At 48.2% G+C, this 17789-nt stretch overlaps 1 protein-coding gene across 3 annotated transcripts in view; it reads left to right on the forward strand.

Annotated features, from left to right (window-relative positions):
• Positions 1-17789, forward strand: part of HCN4 (hyperpolarization activated cyclic nucleotide gated potassium channel 4) — a 104230-nt gene that overhangs the window by 38631 nt on the left and 47810 nt on the right. The gene's annotated exons all lie outside the window — the stretch shown is intronic.

The following is a 17789-nucleotide window of genomic DNA, read 5'->3' on the forward strand; positions in this document are numbered from 1 at the left end:
TCCCTTCCTTAAGGAAGAAGTCCTGCAGAACAGCAGCTGTCAGAGCTGTGGGCTGGATAATGCCTGTCCAGAAGTTCCGCAACAGGAGCGTGCAATGGAATTGAAGGGAGTAGGGAAATTGCCCTTCTTTTCATTAATACGCCTCCTCTCCTACCCCTGGCACTTCCTGAAGTGGGTTGCACCACACATGTAGTGTCTCACATGTGTCTAGTGACACATGCAAAATCCTTGCAGACTAAAGATAAGACTTCACCACAAAAATCTTCAGCCCAGGCTTGCCTTGCTGCCACCTTACCCATCGTGATTCTCTTACGCTCAATAAAGCGAAAGTGCTTTACTCTTCTGATTCTTTCAGGTTGATGTGAGTTATACCTCTCCCCCTTCCCCTGATCAGTGCCCTGTGACTGTTTTTTTTTTTGTCACAGAAGTTGAGAAGAACATTTCATCAGAGCCCCTTCTTCCAAGCTTTTCCTAGTGGATCGATGGCACGGCGGTCGCGGAGAGCGGAGCGGCGCAAGGCTCCCTGCGCAAGCACAGCGCGTGAGTCAGCAGCGCTGCCGTCGGAGGCACTGCAGCAGCGGCCACACGCCGTGCACTGCTGAGCTGGGTCAGCTGCAGAGGAGCCTGGACCATGCAGCACCCTCAGTTCTCACCCCAGTGCTTCTCTACACCATCTGGTTGGTCAAGGGCAGAATGCAAGGGTGTTTGTGTGCATATGCAGAAGGAAAGGGGAATGAAGACTGTGGGCTTTGGCTTTTTAATCTAAAGGGAAAACTATTTTCCCTGACAATGTAAAATGGCAGTGGTGGCCCTACGTACCTTGGCGGAGTCATGTAGCAGGCGGTTCCCTGCTGAACCGCCGGTGATTTTATCGTTGTCGTTTGCTCATCCAGTATTTATGAGGGAGAAGCCAGAAATCAGGGAGGGCCTGATCATGGGAAACATTCTGCCCTTCGTGATAGCTGGAAGAAGAAAGTGAGAGATGTGATCTGAAAACAGAAACACCAAAATTCTTCTTCTACTTTCCTTCTGGGCTTAGGATAAGCCACATGCCTGTGGTCCCGCAATGTTCTTTTCCATAAAGTGAAGATGACAATGTAGTCACCTCACGGATCTCAAACAGCTACAGTTCGTTCACGCTTCTGAGGTGCCATTAGGCCTGGGATCTGCTCTGACAAAGACCCTGAGCAATCCACTGAGATACCACAGTGTCTCTGATACCACCACTCTGCTGAGTACCCTTTGGCAGGTCCTGCCCCCAGGGCTGCGGAGACACTGTTCCTACTCTTCTCTAGAAACAGAGCCCTAACCCAATGTGGGCCATATATGTCTTTATCTTGGCACACCCTACTGTCTCATGTGGCTTTCCATTATTCCCTCATGTGTCTAATATCCTTTTCCTTGACTTGTTGCCTTGAGGTCATGGTGGTAACACGAGCATAGAAGAGAATGGGATCATGGTTACTCTGTATCTGCGATCCCTGAGGGTTTGGAGAGAAGGATACTGTTGGGGAATATGTTTCTCAGGCTTGGATCCGGCCAGAATAGATCATCAAGAAAGGCTGATGGACGATGAAACGTGTGAGTGGATTTAGAGTAGAAGGAGACTCATCTGAGGGGAAATCTTGAGGTAAGGAGTGAGTCAAGTGTGGGCCAGGAGGTGAAGATGACTAGAGGCAAATTGGAGGAGTATTAGTGGAGGAGAGAGCAGCCACACTGTGGGCAGTGAGCTCAGGGAGGAGAAGTCACTCTGCAAAACAGTGCCCAGAGCTGGGGTGTGCTCAGAGCTGTACCCCAGGGAGCAGCTGGGAGTCTGCCCCCCGTAGGATCACTTTAGATCTGGCTCCACTCTCTCATGGTGGAGCCTGTGGAGGGTGAACTTTGAGAGAACCTCTCTCTGTGCTGGCAGTGACAAGCGATCAAACAAGCAGCAGCAGTGCTTCCTTGTAAACACTGGGAAGAAACTGTGAGGATAACGTCCCTTAAAGCAGCTGACAGGCCTGCTCTTCCTCAAGTCCCTGGAGGGGGTGGAGAGCAGTTAAGACGCAGCAGCTGTGTTTGGGGTTTTTTTCATTTATATATATTTTTTTTCACCCAGCAAGCTGCTGGGTGTTAATTCCTCTTGATTTGCTGTGTCTCAGTGCAGCCCAGTTTGGAGAGGCTGTCCCTCGAATAGGGTTGATTAGACTCCTCTCCAGTATGCATCACCCAAACATCCACTAATTTCACTTTATCCCAACAGTGTGCCTGATTTTTCTGATGCTACAAAGAATTAAGCAGAAGTTGTGTAGTTATTAATACAAACTTGGTGCATCCAAACTCCAGAGACTTCTGTCAGGGCCCAGCAGTGATCACCAACGAAAGGTCCTAAACAGATAAATAACTTGCAGTCATCCTCTCATCTCCACCACCCAAAACTAGTCCTATCTTTTGGGCCCAGCTCTAATTGGTTTCTGCAAGTTGCAGGGTGTACCTAGGGGAGACAAGACATGTCAGCATGACCATGTCACTGAGCAACTTCCTCCATTTCAATGCTAGAAGGTTGCAACATCCCCCTAAATTGACCACACTTGTAAAGCTTCCCTGAAAAATGTGAGTGGTTGGTCAGGGAAGCTGTGCCTCTGCTACACTGGGAAGTTGTTCTAGCACATCACAGAGGCCAGAAAAGCTTGGGAGCAGCGCTGACGGATGGCTTCGCTGGCAGAGCCTTAGCGTGGCCCTTATGTGCCACAGGAATATCTGAAAAGACCATCTAGAGAAAGCCTCGCCGGCTGCACACCTCCCTGCAGGCTGGCAATATCCCCCACAGCTGGAGGGGAACATTCCTCTGGTGGGTTTGTGTAAATGTGTTGCAGTGCACTGATGAACTTTGAGTATTGCATGAGCCCAGCACTTCTTCAGTCTTCCTGTATCTCCATGCCTGCTTTGTGCTGGAGCAGCTATGGGAAATACAAAGTGAAGCCACAAACGAATCATGGAGAGCTTGTGCCGTGATCACCTTCCTCTCCATTTCCCTGTTACTCTTTCATGCACAGAAAAGATAAAAAGGACTGTTGCTTGCTTACAGGTGGAGAGAGGAAAAAATACGTGTGATTGAGGTTGGTTGTGCCTTCCCCAGCAGGCTCTTCCCCCTCCCCACAGTAAGCCTTGCTTCTCTGCACTCCGAGCACTTCCTTCAAAGGTCTGTCCCCTGCCAGGATGCGCAGACATCCTACCAGCTGCCTTTTTCAGGTGGTACATCACCTCGAGCTTGTAGGTATGAGGAAGGACAGATAAGAACTTTTCCCTTTTGCTCTCTTCCTTCCAGACCTGAAAGACATGCTTGTGATTTTGTCTTGAGGATAAGGCAGACCCAGTCCAACTCTGGAATGTGAAAGAAATGCGGAGGAAGGCCAGCAGGGTGGGAGGAAAGCAGAATGAAGAGGGCTTCTGAGAAATGAGACAGTAGGAATGAGAGATGGGGTAAGGCCTGCTGCATCATCTAGTGTGTCCTGGCACAGAATTGTCAGTTTGATCTTCAGGGGCTGTTGTCAGATAAGTTTTAGCTGTGTCAAGTAGCAATATTTTGTCAGTTTTTCCGAGATGTTCATCTTGCAGTGTTGTCTTGTATACTGCACGTGGGATTATTTACTTTCCAAGGCAGTAGATTGCCGTGCTTAGCCAGGGCCCACCGAGAGCGAGTGGGCCGGACAGTGGAGAGCCAGTCTTTGCTGTTGCCAGGGGGAAGAGCTTGGCTTCTCCAGCATGGAAAACAAAAGGAGAGATCTCTCTCGTATCCACTGTGAGGGAGAGGGGTGAGCATGCAGCTGTGAGCAGATTGCAGTGCCGTCCTACTTTGCTGCCTTCCATGGTGCTTGTGGGTAGCGAGCAGCTATGCTTCAGGGGAACTTGGGGAATCCTTCCTGGAGCTTCTCTCCTGACCCATGGCAATAACGATGCTGCTGCTTCTCATGTACAGAATTTTGCCCCTCTCCTTGCCCTCTTCAAGGTCATTTTAGCAGCTGGCAGGGAAGGAAGAACGCAGCCCATTTTAGGAAGATGGAAAAAACCCTTCAGTTTCCATCCTGGCTCGCTGTGAGCACTGGGAATGCAGACGATGAGGTCTGGAGCCAGGCTGGAACATGTTCCTCTGGCCTTTACCCTCTCCTTCCTCCCCCTTCCCGAGGCACAGCATGCCGCAAGCTCCTCCAGGAGACGATTCCTTTAAAAGGAACCTTATCGCAAACCACTCTGCCCTTATCTGCAGCCTTCAGACGGGGACGTGCTGCACAGAGTGCTGACTGGGGACCTGCACCAGCTGGCAGCAGCTTTCCATCTGCTGCTGAAAAGCAGCAGCTCTCTGGACTTCCCTCCCAGCCTGTCTGCAGCAGTGCATCGGCTAAACCAGCCATGCACAGTCACAGGAGAGGCTTCCCTCCTCCTTTTAAAGGTTCACCAGCATTGCAGGAAAATGCATATGTGTCTCTGCTGACTTTGCCCCAGTCTGGATATCAATAACACCACGGAGCAGGGACCTTACAAGCAGGATCATACCCCCACTGAATCCCCCCTGGCCTTGGTGAGAATTCCATAGCCCCTGGCCTGACTTGTACTGCTTCATCTTCCCTGCTCTTTGTATTCCAGCAAACCTGCTGCTGTGGGCTACAAGTGCAGTGTGGGAAGCTCCTGAGGGTGAAAGCGTTGGACCGCTCTGCCATTTCCGTGCCTGATAAATGTCGTCCCAGCCTGAGCGATTACCGGCTGCAGGATGTGCTGCTCATTTCAGCCTTTCCTTCCTACCAGTGCCTGGCCAGCAGCAGCAGGCGGAAGGGAAGCAGCCTCAGAGCCCAGCGTTTGACCCCGATCAGCTAATGGGGGTGAGGAGATGGGGAAGAGGCAGTGCTACAATCAGTCATTTGAGTGAAGCTGGGCCACTTTTGATTAGCTAGCAATTTTTCTGGTTGTTTAGAGGAAAATTTGCCTGCATGTGTTCCGTCCTTCCTGTGGGAGACATGAGCTGTAGGACACCACTCCAAAACTTCCTGTACTGTTTTGGAAGGAGGGAGAAGCTGTTCTGTGGAGAGATCTTTCGAATAGAAGAGGGGGGAGAGGGTATCTCCACAGTGATTGAAGTGGAAAGACCAAGGTAAAAGAGACGAAGCATATTTTGTTCCAGACAAGGCATTTCCTCAGCAGGAGGGCTGGGCATCAGCACCCCACATAGTGGCTTCTTGCACCCATCACTTGTTCACAGATGGTCCAGAGCTTACCCTGTCTGACAGCTGACAACCAGCTCCTTGCCCCTGAGGCTGGCACTTCAGTGTACTGTGGGTGGCTTTCTGGAGATGGGAAGGTGGGAAGGTCGCACCGATTCACCAGCTTAATTGACAGCTGGCCCAGGAAAAGGGATGTGCTGATGGATGGGAGGCAGCTGCCAATTCCAGATGCCAGCACTGGTATCGCAAAAGTGGCAGGAGAAAGGGCCAGGAGCAAGCTGGGGTGGCAGTGGGGAAACGAGCCTGGGATATAACAATGTGAGGGGGGTTAGTGCATGACTCTGTGTTGAAAGCCTGGGAAATGTGGCAGACCAGGTGGCTGGCTTGGAGGCTTGACTGCGAGGGCAGCGGAGTGCTCCGAGTCCTTGGTCTGGAGCCTCCTGGGAGCGGGATAGCAAGCTGTGCACTTTTCTGCGTACTGCTGGAAAGATCCGAAGCCAGGTGCGAAGGGCTGAGCTCCCTGCAGTCGGTAATTACAGGAGAGCACTGTCAGCCAGTTCACAGGCTGACCAGGGAGAGATCTTCTGGATTCCTGGAGCGGTGGCAGCTGGAGGTCATCCGTGGTCATCAGTTCTAGTGGAGACATCCTTTCATCTTGCGTGCGTGGGTATATTTGTGTATGTGGGGCTGACAACGTAGGGAAGCCCAGCTGGCTCGCTGGAGGGTGATGGGACATACTGGCCAGACGCTTGTCTTTGTGGCTGGCCGGCCTGTCTGTGGCTGTCACTGCTGGTCTTCCCTTCGTGATTTTTGTGATGATGAGGATTTGCCAGGTCACCTTGGGTGTGCTGAATCGTAGCGAACATACGCTGGGTTGGGCAGATCCAGGTGCAATCGCAGCTGCTCACGGAAGCTTCCTGTGCTCCGTAGCAGCCCTGGTTGCTGATGCCCTAAATGATGTGGCTTCCTCCCTTTCCTTTAGCAAGCTAATGCTGCTAAAGAAGCCTTGCGATCAGTATTTTTCCCTGATGTTCAAATTAGGGTTTTCCCTAATTGCATCCCAATACATTCTACTCCATTCCCCTCACTCCATCCCTAACAATCCTCAACGTTTTCCTTCTCACCTCCCTCTTGACATCCAGCAGATCTGAAGAAGAGACAGCTGCCAAATTCTTTCTCATTAGTCTTGTCAACAGCGTTTGCATCCTCCATGATATTTAGTCCACAGATGAGAGATGGGATCTGTAATGAAATCCTGATGTTCAGATCATTTCTTATCTCTGTGGTAGGGAGAGTTATGTAGCTCAGATTCAAACACCGATCATTTGTTAAAAATGTGGACACCAGTGTAAGCCTTCCAGAGACAGAGGTGCCTAGGGTTTTAGGGACATCCAAACTAGTAACTGGGATATCAGACATCTGTTCCTCACTCCTTTCCATTTTCAGTCTTCCCACTGAGAGCTGCGCAATATTTGATCCCTCAGGTTATTTTGTTTACTGCCTTTTGGAGTGTCCACACTCATCTGCGTGCTTCAGAGCAAATCCCCTTGAGGAAATCACCAGTTCGTAGGTGGTCATGAAGAGAAACTTCATTACCATTCCAGTGTCTTAGTAGCTGCCCACCATGTGTACGGAATTCTGAAATGTGGTGCTGCTGTGAACCCAGAAGATAGTCTTGTAAGCTTAGCGAAAGGAGGCTAAATCTTCCGTCTTGTGGGATTCCAACTGTACTGGACACAGAACTGGAAAATCAGATCCTGTGGTCCTGAATTCATACTAAGCCCTAAACCGATGGAGCAGGCTCATATCTGCCTTCTCCCATTCAGGCTTTGAACTCTGAAGAAGTCAAGTTTGGTGTTCTGCATTTGCTTCACCCCATGCTCAGTTTAACCTTCTCTTTTTGAGGCATCCCACCACCCCTGCTCCAGCTGCTGGGCTGGCAACAGTCTGAGAAGGGGTCGAGTTTGCCTGAAGTTGGATTTCAACCCAGCATTTCTTACAGTGTGTGTTGCTCTAGCAGAACTCCTTGCCTGCAGCTTAACTCCCTCTTCACTTTGTGAAGGGGAAAGCACCATAAACACAAAGAAGGAAACTAATAGCGTTATTTCAAACAGAACCATGCAGTCCGGGTGCTAAAGCATTCCAAAATGAGTCCTTTAACATTGCCCAGGAAGAACGTCCCTGCTGCCCTGCTGGTTCTCCTTGCCTGATCCCATATGTTGCAGCTGCTCCCGGTATCTACATCCTCTGCCTGACATGCTTGTGTCCTGATTCACATTTCTTGCTCTGCCAAAGCTTTACGGGGTCAGGGATCCGGCTTCATTTATAATCACCGCTGACACTTAATAATAATTCTGCCTGAGGTTAGAAGCGCTCATGGAAAAGACACTCATTACAGTGAATGCAAACCACTGAAGCACTGCACTGGTCCCTTCTCCGTCCCTTCTTACAGCATGGCTTACTCTCCAGGGTGGAAATCTAGTCCTTTGCTGCAGTTTTACCACTCTATTAGTACTGGTTTTGGGGGCAGAAAAGGCAATGTCAGCCTTTCTTTACTCACTTCAGCTTGAGTCTCAGCCTGTCTAGTGTCTGCACTGCACCTGTACAAGCACACATCCAGGCTCGGACCACACCATAGCCTTACTTCTTCCAAGGTGGAGGGCCTGAGTATTTTCTGCCCTTTTGCACAGCTCTTATTCGTGTGGTCTGGATAGATCAAGTGTGACTGAGACTGAACACCATCCAAGAGCAGATATCCCGAGATATTCAGCCCTCCTGAATTCACTGTTGACACTTTGAACTGGTCCTACAGCTACAGCCACTTCTAGGGATGGAGAAGTGTGTGCCATGGGGCCAGCTCCACATACGTACTGCTTGCTTGGAGTCCATTCCTGCTTTCCAGTGTAGATATAGCCTCTGTGTACACAGTCTGTAGCCTTTGCAGACGTACCCAGTGTAGACATAGCTCTTGGAAAGCCCAGTCAGTCACAGAGAGAAAGAAGATTCTACCCCAGACTCCATTTCTCTGAATAAATATTCAGAGGTGTTGACCGGGGAGGCTCTGCTGCGGCAGCAGGCAGTGAGCTACCAGGGGACTGCAAAGAACGATCAGTGCTGTCGTTTTCACGTGTTTCATTTCTCTTGGTAATTTTTCAGGGCTTCTGCCATCATTTCTTCTGCCCATTTCTTCTTACACTAATGGGGACAAGTTTTCCTACTGCTGGACTGGGGGCCTTCACAGCAATGAGGTGCCATTAAATCAGATGAGGCAGCAGAAGTTGAAGAACGATCTGGACCGTAGAGGGCAAGGCAGGAGAGGTCGAATGAGCAGGTTGTGAAGTGAACTCCCAATGGGCTCAGTTTCTTTTTAAACTGAACAAGAAACCAAGCGGAGTAAATAGGAAAGCTTAAAGCAGCTCCATTTCTGTTTCATAGTATGACTTCTTTATAGAAGCTTCTTCTGTAGAGCTCCATGCTATCTGGTTCTCTGCTGGTGGAGGGGATAAAAAAGCAGAACTGGGACTGGGGGAGCACAGGGTGGAGACAAGCATTTATATTAAATGGCCATCATAGGATAACTGAGTATAAAAATATCCCAATTTTAGTTACTTGGTCTGCTTCTACACCGTAGGAGTAAAGTGAATTCAGAAAAAAACTGATGAGAATGATTGAGAACAACCTGGAATAAATGTAAAAGTTTGAAATTCTTTCCTTCAAGGGAAAGAGATTAAAAGGAAAAGCCTGTAAAATAATAAGTGAGCTAGAAGAAGAGGAGGGCCATATATATTTTTCCTGCTGTATTCAGCAAAGATATGGAGCAGTCAATGAAATTGAAAAGGCAGTAAATTCCAAATGCAGTCAAGGAAATACTCTTTCAGACAGTGTGTATTCAGACATTGGAGCTTCTTCCACAAACAGCACAGTTCAAGAGCAGTTTGGATGTTTATGTGAACTGTAAGTATATCCAGAGTTGTAAGGTAGGCAAGAGCTTTGGAAGGTTAAAAACCACTCCTGCTTCCAAGTTTAAATCAATCTCTCGGTATTACACACTCAAGTGAAGGCTTCCAAGGAGGTGGGTTGTCATCCCTCTGCCTGATGTGAGGTTTCTTATGCCTTGCTCAGAATTAACTGATCCTGGTTGCTGCCAGAGAGAGCTTTCTGGAGCAATTGGGCGCCACGTCAGATGTGGTTTGACCTTGTGCAGTTGTGGTTTCAACTGAATTGGGTGAAATTCTTTGTGTACGCTGATTTGAAGGAAGCCAAGCTCACAAGCCAGGAGAGGAGTGAATCAGGAGAGAGTAGTGCGTCCCATTCCCGTCAGGATTAAAAGGAAAAGTTGAATAGATGTAGCAGCAAAGCCATTTCAGAAGGAAAGCAGCAAAAATTGGGCCAAAGCAAGTAGCTTTGTTTAAATAATCCCATCACTCAATGTGCTTTTTGGAGAGAAATACCAATAAAATACTTTACAATCCCGATGCAACAGAAAGAAAATGTTTCAGTAAGACTTTGTTAACATTTGTGCCAGCATCTTGCAAGGCCGTGATGGTGTCTGGGTCCGTTCCACCAGTGCCAGAGAAGTCCCTGGTATCAAATGCCTCTTCCTTTTTGGAGGAAAAGGATAAAAACCTGCCTGTGGCAGGGTGTGGCCTTTTAAAAGCAATTGCTAGTGTCTTGTCCCTTTTAGATGGTTGATTGGTATGGGTTTGCTGCAAAGATAGAGTGTTAAGAGTTTGAAGATTCATTTTGAGGACAGAAAAGCCCCGTACTGTGAGTATGAAGAGGGACTCCTCTTTACATCGTCAGCTTGATGACATGCCTCCGGATCTCAAGCTTCAAGGAACAGCTGGAGGCAGAGGGGACAGCAGCACTTTTTTATAACAGCCTGGTATTTTGCTTGAATGTACAACATCTCTGTCAAACTATTATTATTACTATTATTATAATAATATTATTATATTATACCCCTGAAAGAGCTGTGCAAATCTCCTCCTTCTCCCTGGCTGCAGCTCTGGGGATTTTCGCCTTGATACCTGTCATCAGGCAGCATTTCCTGTTGGATTTCTAATTAAAATGGCAGCCTTTAGGGACTATGTTCCTGCCCAGCATATATTAGTGCAGGTTTAAGAACATTTTAGGTAGAGTTTAAATACTGTTTTTAAACATCTTTGTTCTGGCTTAGTTCATTTTTTCTATAATCAGCCAAAATATCTATATACTAACCACAGCAGGAATTAACCTGACATACTTTCATAAATATAATCTACACTGTTTGTTGCTTAAGAAACAGTTTTCCCTGCCCCAGATTCTTAAAGCAAATAAAAAATGCACCCAGACACTTCACCCCACTCTTTGCTCTCCTCCTGGGATCGATGTGAGAGTAATGGCTGTATTTCCTCCAGCCGCAACTCTTCTTCTGATTCCTCTGTGTCTCCTCAGCCTCTGCTCCGTGAACATTCTGAGAGGGTGCAGGTTTTCTGAGTTATATTACTCAGGGAGTTCTTTTCACTGCGCTTTTCTTTTCAGGATGTCTTCTCTAAGGTGCACGTTGCAACACTGAAAAGTTTATATCTCTATTATTACTCCGAAAGAGTAGGAGGGTGTTTGTCTCCCTGTTACTTGCCCTGAGCCGGATGCGACGTGTGTGACACACTGTATACAAGTAAATTTGCATCAGTCTGCAAGGAAATCTTTTGGCATTCTGCCGGCAAACTGTTGAGGTTCCCCAAAAGATAATTCAGATCCTTGTTGGAAATATTCAGACCAATCTCCGTCAAAGCAATTTAGGAAAAAACCCAACACTAACAAAGCAATTCAAATTTGTGCTACTAGGGACCGAAGAGCAGCCTACCCAGCAGCCTGGCGTTCCTCTCTCCTGAATTTGTCCAAGGCTGCAGTCAAAAATTGTTATCACTGTGGTGTGAAGTGCAGCGGTCATTTCATCTGCCGTTTCTGAAATGTTACCAGCAAGAGGAAGAGTGCCCGAAGTGGATCAGCGGAGCCTTCGCAGGCAAATGCTCAGCCCATCTGAAAATCAGGCCGTTGTGCTGAGCATCCTCAGCCCGTGAACTTCGGTCCCTGTTAAAATCCAGTGTCACCGAGCTTGCAGCCGGAGGAGCTTTCATTATCTTCACTCACACTCTCTGCCTCGTGGCACATGAAACCATTCAAGTCTCCAGGCCTGCCAGGCTGCTTCCTTTCACGGGTGTTCCAGTCTCTAACAGCACAAAAAAAGGCAAAGGTGGAAGTTGTCCTTGGTTGCCGTGGTTGTAATCGAATTAAACTGGAGGATTGGGTTAGGTGGAAGGTACTCCGTCTCCCTGCGGAACGTGAACCGTCCTGGCAGGCTGAGCTGTGCGGTAAGCAGCAAGAGGTTACGCTTGAAATGTAGAGGTTACTACAGAAATGTAGTCAAACGTAACACGCTGCCGGCCTCGGAGGGCACAGGCAGCGCGCAGAAACGTACCGGCTCTGTTTGAAAACAGGAGGAGAAAGCTCGCCATCACTTCGGATGTCGGGAAGCCTACTCCTTTAGCCAAATGCTAGCCGCAGAGCCGGGAAGAGATCGGGGTGGAAATGTGTGTAGCTGCAGTTCTTTTAAAGAGCCCCCAGGACACGTTTTGGCTGCTGCCCCGATCTCTGTGTGCTGCTTCTAGAGGGTCTCCCCCACGGAGGTTTAGCTGTAGGCCATGTTTCTGTAGGGAAGAGCCTGTAAACTCTTCTGCTTCCAACAGCTCGAGCCTGTTCTAGGATGAGGTGGGGGCCTCAGCTTATGCAGAGGGAAGTGTTTTGAAGACAGACGCATGCTTGTTCCATTTTGGGGTGTGCGTTTTTTGACCCAGCTTCTTTAAGTGCACTGTCTTAGAAACAGTTGAATAGGGATCAGTAGAGGGTTAATATGCACGTGCTTTTCTCCCTTGAGTGAAATGCAAGGTGGATTAAAGAGATACTAGTTGACCAAGAGTAAACTGCATTGAGTTCTGTAGTTCTTCAGCAAGTTTGCACTTACTGGGCAGGACCTAATGAGTTTATATTATATCCCAGGTCATATGAATCCGTAAATACGTTAAGTGACCACCTTGGATTTTTCAAAACCTGTTCTGAATCTTAAACTAAAAAATTCAAGTGTGACTGAAAGAAATACCAAGACAAAGGCCACTGCTAATTTCTTTTGCGACAGCTTTCTTTAGAATGGCAGCTAAGGCTATTTTACAGGCAATCTGAGTTTTGAGAAGATGATTTTCTTTCTCATTTGAAGGGTCTGTTCTCTTGATCTGGTTTTCTTTCTCCCGTGTTCTGGTTGTGTGTTTATGGATACAAATACAGCTGGCAGTCCTTGGTTCCCCAGGCCAGGCTCTTCCATGTGTGCAAATGGAGATGGGGAGGCACTGCGACACACCAGACGTTCATTTAGTCACTGTCCTGCTCTTAATAGTGATCAAGTGCTTCAGAGGGAGCGTGCGACAAATTCCAAACCAACAGCTCTCAAATGATCTGCTCACAGGTAGATGTATTCTTTAGACGTTTTTTAAGCACTGAAGAGGAAGGATATCAACCAATTTTTAAAAGTTATCATTAGTCAGCCATTTATTTGCTTAGGCATGTATTTAATATCCTGCCAAGTTCCTGGCCTGAAGGATTCCTGCGGCAATATATTCCGCAGGCTAAACTGCACTTTGTTTGGAAAAAAGAGCATTTCGTTTCATCAGCTGATCCTTCACTTTGATAAAAAGTCCCCTTGTCTAGAGCACTAAGCCTATCCCATGACACTGATGTCTTTCTGGCATACTTCTGCCTTACCTGCCTGTCACCATTTCCTCTCTGGACCAAACTGTCCCAGAAGGTGTTCTGTAATTACTGGTTTTTAACTCCTGCCTGTTAATCAGGGATCTTCGAACCATGGTATAACTATTGCTTAGTGCAAGGGGAACAGCTACAAAGCAGTATGTGACTCAGCCCAGCTTTGAAACCTGCTATTGCTCCTGAGAGGAAAGAAGATTGGGATCCCCTTCCTCAAGACACCTATTTATACGTTTTTTTAACTTCCTGGCTGAAAATGGATCCGTGCTCCAAGGGAAAAGGTGTCACTGACCCAGGTAATGGCATAACCTGATCGATATTGCCATTAGTATTTTGACTCATTACTTGTCCATGCTAACTGTTTTAATTGACTTTGTGCCTGGTAACTTAGTGCACTCGGCGGGGGGGGGGTCCCACTTAGCTCAGTGAATTTTTGATCAGGCCACAAATGAGGTCCTTGTGACACAGTCTGCAGCCTGGACTCACCTACATCATCTGAGTCATCCATCGATTGCCTCATCTTGCTGCTCAGCTGCCTTTTCCAGCCATGAATACCTTCACTGAGTGCCAGTCCAGCGCAGAGCCGTGTGGACCAGCCTCTCAGACCACTCGGTGCTCCTTCTTGATGCCATTTCCAGGCCTCGAGGCCCCAGTTTCCAACCAGTTGTCTCCTCCTCAGGTATTTATGCTTCCTTCCCCCTCAGCCTCCCAGATATTTCTTCCCCTAGGCGTATCTATGTATAGCTACTGAGCTAGACAGACCTTTTGCCTGATGACTGTGGTCATTCTTAAACTTCCAAAAAAGCCTGTGACCTATTTCCAGAAGTGATTCATTGCCAGCCTCTCAGAAGAGCTACAATTCCCAAAGATGCCGATAAGAGCCGTGAGAGATTAAAAAAAAAGCCTAGGTAGGTAAGATATCTAATTCCCACTGAGAACGAGACACCTAACCTACTTACAGCTCTGGGGGCTTGATTTTATTTTTTTTTTTCCTTTTTCCAAAAGCATTTAACTATATCGAGAGATCCTGTTGAAAACCTGAGCCGAAGGCGTATGAGAACATAAGCCCCATTGAAAAGCAAAGGGGCACATCCTCCGAAGTCATAGAGGTTCTTGAAAAAGGCCCCAGTTTTTGCGTTGCTGTTGGGACACATTCCCTGGGAGGTGAAAATGCCATTGTCCCCCTGCGCTGGAGGCACCAGCCAGCTTCTGTCCCTGCTGGCCAGCACCCATGGGAGCCTTACAGCTCGGTTCGGTGGAGGCAGAATCCAACCCAAAGTGTTTTTTCCTAGAGGTTTAAGGAAAACTATGCAGGAGAGACGGTGGTTTGAGTTGTGCTAGAAAATATTTTTAAAAGTCTGTGTCACGTTGCCGTGGTGACAAAAGTTCTTAAAATGATGAAGATTAAAGTCTAGGCTGGGAATGGTGGCATGGGGAAGGGAAGGGGGGCTGTTGTCATGACAACCTCAACTTGGAGAGTGTAAGAGGCAAAACACATGGTGGTGGCAGGATCTTTGGGGTTTATATATATCTATAAACATCTGCCATTTATGCCAGCTTTCTCAGTGCTAATTAGTCCTGCTATTTCACCTTTCTCTGCTGTAAATATTTTCCAGGAGACACACGTCTCTGAGGGAGAAGGCAAGAAAATGCTTTTTTTTTTTTCTTTCATTTTCCCATGGGCTTTCTACCGTTCTCTGTCTATGGCTCCTCAGCTCCTACCTGGAGAAGAACTTCCATTAGCCACAAGCAAGCTTCCTGGGAAGAGTTAAATCATCTCGGGAGGAGGTAGAGGCTTGCAGACTTGCATCGTGTTCTTACAGAGCTTTAACAGCACCAGGCTGCTGCAAGATCGTTTCTCCCTGCCCTGCGTGCACATACACTCTCTGGCTTTTCCCGGCCCTGATGCGGCTGTTCCTGAAGGTGAAGGGTACCTCCTTGGGCTCTAGGTAGTAGCCACACTACGTGGGCAGTGGTTAGAGCAGGGGATTGAAGCTGGCATCCCTAGATTTGTTTCAAAACTTTACTCTCAGCTTTTGGTGCAAGCTCTGGCAAGTGGCTTTTCCCTTTGATGTGCCTCATTTTGCCCGTGTAGAATAATGGAGATCACGCGTTCACTGGAGATATTGCAGCACACCAGATTAATGTCAGCGGGGCCCCTCGAGACCTTCAGATGAAAACTGCTGCAGCAGCACAAAGGATTATTATATTTTAAGTGTAAATCTACTTGGATATCTCCCTCAACACCTGGCACTCGGTGCACTTCCCTCAAACTCGCTTTTCCAGGCAGCCCTGAGACAAGCGCAGACCACAGTGTTTTCCCCCGTGAGCGTTAAACTTCATGAATCACGGACCTGATTCTCCTCTCGCACTGACTCCGGGCAGCGTCAGCAACTCCGCTGACATTGATGATGTCAGCTGGTGCAAAGCAAGCATAAAAAGAGAATCAACCCCAAACTCTGGCCTTCGTCTAAAACTTGATCTTCTGGCTATAGTTTTCCTTGCTGGCACAGCAAAAAGCAGGCACAACCAAATCCCACACCGCCTCAAACTGTCGAGCGCATCCCTGAATCTGCACGCTGCTTGCAGATGTAGCTGTGTGCCACAGATGATTTCCCGTCTCCAGTCCATCTGCTCTGTGCTGGCTGGTGTTTTCAGCGTTGTCCCAATACAGTCTGGATCCCAAAGCTCCCTCCCTCCCACACCATGGCACCGCTCTGCCAAACACATTGTGATTAGCGCAGCCCGAAGCTGTCTGACCCAAAGCTGATCCTTCGTTAGGGACTTCTACTTCCCAGTACACTGTGAAGTTGTAAATAAGCCCAACTGCTTTCCTTTATATAATTTTTCTTCCTTAATTAAGCTCCTTTTCGGCAGGCCAGCCTGAGCAACAGGTGCCTCAGAAATTCAGAGTTTATATCTTTGTATATTTTAATGGCAAGAACAGCATTTTGTCGATTCTTCCGAAGGAACCAAATGTGTGGCCTGGTGAGTTACTGGAGACAGCAAACTTTTTGGAGTCAAACTAGTTCATGTTTTGGCACAGCTTAAATGTGACATCATTGGGAGAATACCTAGAAAGCTGGGGAGGGTGAGGAAGGAGCAAGTAAAGGGCTTGATGATGCATTTCGTGTAGCAGCATCAGCAGCTGAGATCTTTTGCGTTGCTTTGCTGAAATGTCGTGCTTCCCAATGGTGTGGGTTTACCCAACAGACTGGACTTCCTGGGGAGCTGCCCTTTTTCTCCTGACTCTGATTTCTTGTGTGTCCTTACAGTGTCTGAGTTGCTCCGGGGTTTTGGCTCTGTGCGCGCCTTGTGTATGCTGGTGGCATCCATGCTTCGGTGCTCTAATGTGCATAATGCTGTGTGTGCCTGGAGAGGATTTTTCCTCCTGGGGGGAAGCCCATCCTGCGAGCTCTGCATGTTGTTTGTCTCTCCCCTCGCTTCAGCCTCCCAGGATGGATCTGCACATCAAGGCTCCCAAACCCTTCCCCTCTGACATGGGTTGTGTCAGTCAGGACTCTTGCTGAGTGCGGAGAAGGTGACGTTTTGCCCCTTGCCACAAGAATTGGCGCTGATTTGCGGTAGTGATCCCTAAATGAGAAACTCCACTCTTTTTCCAGTGAGCTGCATTTAGTTGGCTGGAATGGGTAAGAGCTTAAGCTGTTGTCCAGTCAGTTCTCATAGCTAACCAGGGTGAGGCCCAGCCGCTGAGTAGGTATGTGATGCAGCAGCGCTGCAGCTGATGATGCAGGGACTTCGTACAACCACCCTACAGTAATCTGTCTGACAGTATTTTGGGCTCAGAAAAGCTCTTCACAGCAACCACCTGGCCCCAGTATATCAAGAGATTAACACTTAGGTTTGAAAAGGCAAATAATGCCTCTATGAGGAAAATGCAACTTTACCTCCGTTGTTATCTACAAAAGCCAAGAAAGGAAGAGTGAAAGACATGTCAATTTTCCTCCCCACAGTCCACAAATACTCGTCTTAAGTATAAGTAAATACGTATTTCCTCACAGCAGAACAACCTTAACTGTGACTAGAGCCCTTGGAATAACATGTGATACTGTTTTGATTCTCTTTTGAGATTTGTGTTTCCTTTTAAGGTATTTGGGTTTTTAAGCCATAAATTAAGAGTAAATTCTTTTGCTTTGTATTACTCTGGAGCAGTATCACAGCTACTCGATTATCCACAGGGGATTTATCACAGTCGTGTATTAACTCTGGTGTGGATACAGACACCGGCACTGGCTCAGGACCAGCAGGCTTTCTTCGTTTGGCTGCAGCGCTCCAGGAACACCGCTCTGTCGCTAGTAGAGGTAGTGAAGGGCAACAAGCAGTTTCACTGCTTTCCTGTGGTGCAGAATCTGTTCATAAACCCCGTGGATGGAATTCAGTTCTGTGTAAAGCCAGCGTTCAGCTGAGCGAGTGCAGACTCTGTTAGCTCTCTCTGGCAGGGTGTTTAGCTCCAGCTGGCTCCAAACGGAGTCATTACCATGCCTCTGCATTTTGGTCCCCAAAACCCAGAGGCATGGGGAAAGGCAGAGGGTTTTGCAGACCCTCAGGAAAACCCGTTTGCTCCCAAGCACGACACCTCCCGTACAAGCAGAGCCAGCGGGGATGTGCAGTCGCACCCCAGCCCGCAGAGCTCGACGCGCTGGGGAGCTGAGCGCAGAGGCAGAGGCTTTGCCGGAGCTGGGCCAGGCCTGGCAGGGCTGGAGCAGCCTGTGCCTGGACCCAGCAGATGCCCTGCACAGCACTGCCCGCAGCGCCCGCTCAGCGAGCTGTCAGTCT

This window comes from Tauraco erythrolophus, chromosome 14, assembly GCF_009769465.1.
Source record: "Tauraco erythrolophus isolate bTauEry1 chromosome 14, bTauEry1.pri, whole genome shotgun sequence".
NCBI classification, from domain to species: domain Eukaryota; kingdom Metazoa; phylum Chordata; class Aves; order Musophagiformes; family Musophagidae; genus Tauraco; species Tauraco erythrolophus.